Source organism: Dendrobates tinctorius, unplaced genomic scaffold, assembly GCF_039654945.1.
Source record: "Dendrobates tinctorius isolate UK_male_01 unplaced genomic scaffold, ASM3965494v1 ptg000610l, whole genome shotgun sequence".
Classification (NCBI taxonomy): Eukaryota; Metazoa; Chordata; class Amphibia; order Anura; family Dendrobatidae; genus Dendrobates; species Dendrobates tinctorius.
The window spans coordinates 30001-35000 of NW_027362265.1; positions in this window are offsets into that span (position 1 = coordinate 30001).

The window sequence follows — 5000 nt, forward strand, 5'->3', positions numbered from 1 at the left end:
CGTCAATATGTTGAGGGGACCCGAGGGAGAGTGCCTCCCATGAGGGTAGAATGTGTGGCTTTTGGGGGGAAAGTCGAATTATGGAGCAAAAACCATTTTTTGGGACTTAGAAAAATTTCGAGATGTGTCAGACTTCCAGGAAGGGAGGAGTCTCAGGAGGTGTACCTAGGAGGCTTCCAGGGGCCTGGGTACACTTTTCAGAAAGTACCGTTGGGACTTAGAAAAATTTTCAGGATTTTTGGACTTAGAGCGATTTTTGGATTTTTGTGCAAAAATCAGATTTCCCCTTCTCCCACCGCTCTGGGGCGTCAATATGTTGAGGGGACCCGAGGGAGAGTGCCTCCCATGAGGGTAGAATGTGTGACTTTTGGGGGGAAAGTCGAATTATGGAGCAAAAACCATTTTTTGGGACTTAGAAAAATTTCGAGATGTGACAGACTTCCAGGAAGGGGGCGCCTCGGGAGGTGTACCTAGGAGGCTTCCAGGGGCCTGGGTACACTTTTCAGAAAGTACCGTTGGGACTTAGAAAAATTTTCAAGATTTTTGGACTTAGAGCGATTTTTGGATTTTTGTGCAAAAATCGAATTTTCCCTTCTCCCACCGCTCTGGGGCGTCAATATGAAGTGGGGACCCGAGGGAGAGTGCCTCCCATGAGGGTAGAATGTGTGACTTTTGGGGGGAAAGTCGAATTATGGAGCAAAAACCATTTTTGGGGACTTAGAAAAAATTCCGAGATGTGTCAGACTTCCAGGAAGGGGGCGCCTCGGGAGGTGTACCTAGGAGGCTTCCAGGGGCCTGGGTACACTTTTCAGAAAGTACCGTTGGGACTTAGAAAAATTTTCAAGATTTTTGGACTTAGAGCGATTTTTGGATTTTTGTGCAAAAATCGAATTTTCCCTTCTCCCACCGCTCTGGGGCGTCAATATGAAGTGGGGACCCGAGGGAGAGTGCCTCCCATGAGGGTAGAATGTGTGACTTTTGGGGGGAAAGTCGAATTATGGAGCAAAAACCATTTTTGGGGACTTAGAAAAAATTCCGAGATGTGTCAGACTTCCAGGAAGGGGGCGCCTCGGGAGGTGTACCTAGGAGGCTTCCAGGGGCCTGGGTACACTTTTCAGAAAGTACCGTTGGGACTTAGAAAAATTTTCAAGATTTTTGGACTTAGAGCGATTTTTGGATTTTTGTGCAAATATCGAATTTTCCCTTCTCCCACCGCTCTGGGGCGTCAATATGAAGTGGGGACCCGAGGGAGAGTGCCTCCCATGAGGGTAGAATGTGTGACTTTTGGGGGGAAAGTCGAATTATGGAGCAAAAACCATTTTTGGGGACTTAGAAAAAATTCCGAGATGTGTCAGACTTCCAGGAAGGGGGCGCCTCGGGAGGTGTACCTAGGAGGCTTCCAGGGGCCTGGGTACACTTTTCAGAAAGTACCGTTGGGACTTAGAAAAATTTTCAAGATTTTTGGACTTAGAGCGATTTTTGGATTTTTGTGCAAAAATCGAATTTTCCCTTCTCCCACCGCTCTGGGGCGTCAATATGAAGTGGGGACCCGAGGGAGAGTGCCTCCCATGAGGGTAGAATGTGTGACTTTTGGGGGGAAAGTCGAATTATGGAGCAAAAACCATTTTTGGGGACTTAGAAAAAATTCCGAGATGTGTCAGACTTCCAGGAAGGGGGCGCCTCGGGAGGTGTACCTAGGAGGCTTCCAGGGGCCTGGGTACACTTTTCAGAAAGTACCGTTGGGACTTAGAAAAATTTTCAAGATTTTTGGACTTAGAGCGATTTTTGGATTTTTGTGCAAAAATCGAATTTTCCCTTCTCCCACCGCTCTGGGGCGTCAATATGAAGTGGGGACCCGAGGGAGAGTGCCTCCCATGAGGGTAGAATGTGTGACTTTTGGGGGGAAAGTCGAATTATGGAGCAAAAACCATTTTTTGGGACTTAGAAAAATTTCGAGATGTGACAGACTTCCAGGAAGGGGGCGCCTCGGGAGGTGTACCTAGGAGGCTTCCAGGGGCCTGGGTACACTTTTCAGAAAGTACCGTTGGGACTTAGAAAAATTTTCAGGATTTTTGGACTTAGAGCGATTTTTGGATTTTTGATCAAAAATCGAATTTCCCCTTCTCCCACCGCTCTGGGGCGTCAATATGATGTGGGGACCCGAGGGAGAGTGCCTCCCATGAGGGTAGAATGTGTGGCTTTTGGGGGGAAAGTCGAATTATGGAGCAAAAACCAGTTTTTGGGACTTAGAAAAATTTCGAGATGTGTCAGACTTCCAGGAAGGGGGGAGTCTCAGGAGGTGTACCTAGGAGGCTTCCAGGGGCCTGGGTACACTTTTCAGAAAGTACCGTTGGGACTTAGAAAAATTTTCAGGATTTTTGGACTTAGAGCGATTTTTGGATTTTTGTGCAAAAATCAGATTTCCCCTTCTCCCACCGCTCTGGGGCGTCAATATGATGTGGGGACCCGAGGGAGAGTGCCTCCCATGAGGGTAGAATGTGTGGTTTTTTGGGGGAAAGTCGAATTATGGAAGAAATTGAGTTTTGAGGACAAAAAAGTGTTTTGAGGACAAAAAAGTTTCTTGAGGACAAAAAAGTTTCTCGAGGACAAAAAAGTGTTTTGAGGACAAAAAAGTTTCTTGAGGACAAAAAAGTGTTTTGCGAACAAAAAATGGAATTTTGTGATTTTGTGTAAAAATAAGTAAATTCCCCTACTTCCACCACAGGGGGGCTTCAGTATGTTGTAGGGCCCCCAGGGAGGGTCCCCCAACTGGGTTTAAAGTTTGTGGATCCTGGGCAGAAAGTTGAATTTTGGATGAAAAACCGAATTTTGGGACTTAGAAAAATTTCGAGCTGAGCAGTGACAGACTTCCAGGCAGGGGAGCCTCTCTGGAGGTGTACCGAAAACAGTTCCAGGAGCTGAGGTCATTTTCGAACATTTTTTGTTCGCTCAAATTTTTTTTGTTTTTGAGCTCTAAAAAGCTGTTATTATCAATTGGCTCAAAAATTTCAAGTGTCATGAGCTAGTACATGTTGGAGGAATACGTTTTAGGCAAAAAATTGCAAAAAAAAAAATCCAAGTGAAAAAGAACCGGAATGGGGAATTTCTGACTGCTGTAGCAGCCGCACAGTTCCAGGAGGTCGGATACATTTCCGACTTTGTCCCGCTCATTGAAGTACATTGTCCCGCAATGCAAATACATAGTAATGCGCACCTGCGGGAGAATATAGGAGAGAGTGGGCTCTCTCTACCCCGATGTATGGCGGTTGTTCCTATGGTTCTCTGGCTCGGGTAGGCGACTTAGAAGGTGGTCCCTCTTGTCGTGGAAGTTGCAAAATACGGCCGAGACTGAACTTCCACGGCTCCAGGAGGGACTTTTGCTGGTCGTGCGTCCCAAGTGAGAGAGGCGATCCTGGGGTACCTGAGCCTGACCAGACCCTCCCTCGGTGGTCCCTGGTCTTCTGAAGGGTGATGGCATTCAGGGGGGCAAATCTGGAGTCCGTGGCCGAGTTTGGGCTCTAGAAGGCGGACGCCCCTTCTGACCATGTCCCCTCAGAGCCGGCTGGATGGTTCATGGTCCGCGGCTTTGTCTGGCGGTCTGTGCCCAAGCCGGAGAAGCTCTCCTGGGGTACGTGAGCTTTGACCAGACCCTCCCTCGGCGGTCCCTGGTTCTCTGGAGGTGATGGCTGTCAGGGGGGCAAATCTGGAGTCCTCGTGGGAAGGAGGGCTCTTGAAGGCGGACGCCCCCTCTGACTATGTCCCCTCAGAGCAGGCTGGATGGTTCATGGTCCGCGGCTTTGTCTGGCGGTCCATGCCCAAGCCGGAGAAGCTATCCTGGGTACCTGAGCTTCGACCAGACCCTCCCTCGGTGGTCCCTGGTTCTCTGGAGGCGATGGCTGTTGTCAGGGGGGGGGGGGCAAATCTGGAGTCCTCGTGGGAAGGAGGGCTCTGGAAGGCGGACGCCCCCTCTGACTATGTCCCCTCAGAGCATGCTCGATGGTTCTCAGTCCCTGGCTTTGGCTTTTTGGCCATCCTGGGGTACATTCTTGCCAAAAAAAAAAACGACTAAGTGAAAAAGAACCGGAATGAGGAATTTTCTAGGTGCCGCATCCGCCCTACAGTGACTTGAGGCCGGGTACAGTTCCGACTTCGTCCCCTTAAAGTGGGGACGTTGTCCCGCAATGCAAATACATAGGAATGCGCACCTCTGGCAGAATGTACTTGAGAGAGTGTCGTCTCTCTACCCCGATAGAAAGCAGTTGTTTCTCTGGTTCCCCGACTTGGGTAGGCGACTTGGCATGTGGTCCCTCTCGTCTGGAAGTTGCGCACTCCGGCTGAGACCGAACTTCCACAGCTCCGAGAGGGACTTTTGCCGATCGTGCATCCCAAGCGAGAGAGGCAATGCTGGGGTACCCAAGCCTGACCAGACCCTCCCTCGGCGGTCCCTGGTTCTCTGGAGGTGATGGCTTTCGGGGGGCAAATCCGGAGTCCTCGTCCGAAAGGGGGGGCTCCGGAAGGCGGACGCCCCTCTCGTCCATGTCCTCTCAGAGCGGTCTTATCCTCCGATCGATCTGGCACGGCGCTCCCGGGTGGGGAGGTGGTGCTGCTCGCTCGACCCGGGCTTTGGAGCTCGCGTCGGTTTACGGTGAGCGGTGTCCTTCCTCCTGTACCCCCGGGCTTCCACCACCTATCTTTGGGCGCGCACGCCGGCCGTCACCTCCCGTTCGAGGACGGAGGCGGCCGAGCTGTGGGAAGTTTGAATCGCACCGAACGATGAACAGTGGTCTGACGACCCACGCGGGCGAACGGCGGGGCGCCCACCCACCCCGGCGTGGGGGCCAGCCGTCCGAATCGCTCCCCGCGTGGGGAAGCACAGTGTTAGCAAGGGCGGCCCTTTTCGAAGTTCCAGATGCGCAGCCCTGCCCGCGGAGGTCCGTGCCACGCATCGCCCGAAGGGCGGCCTCCGCGGCGGGCACCAGCGAGAGCGGCGGCGGTGGGTG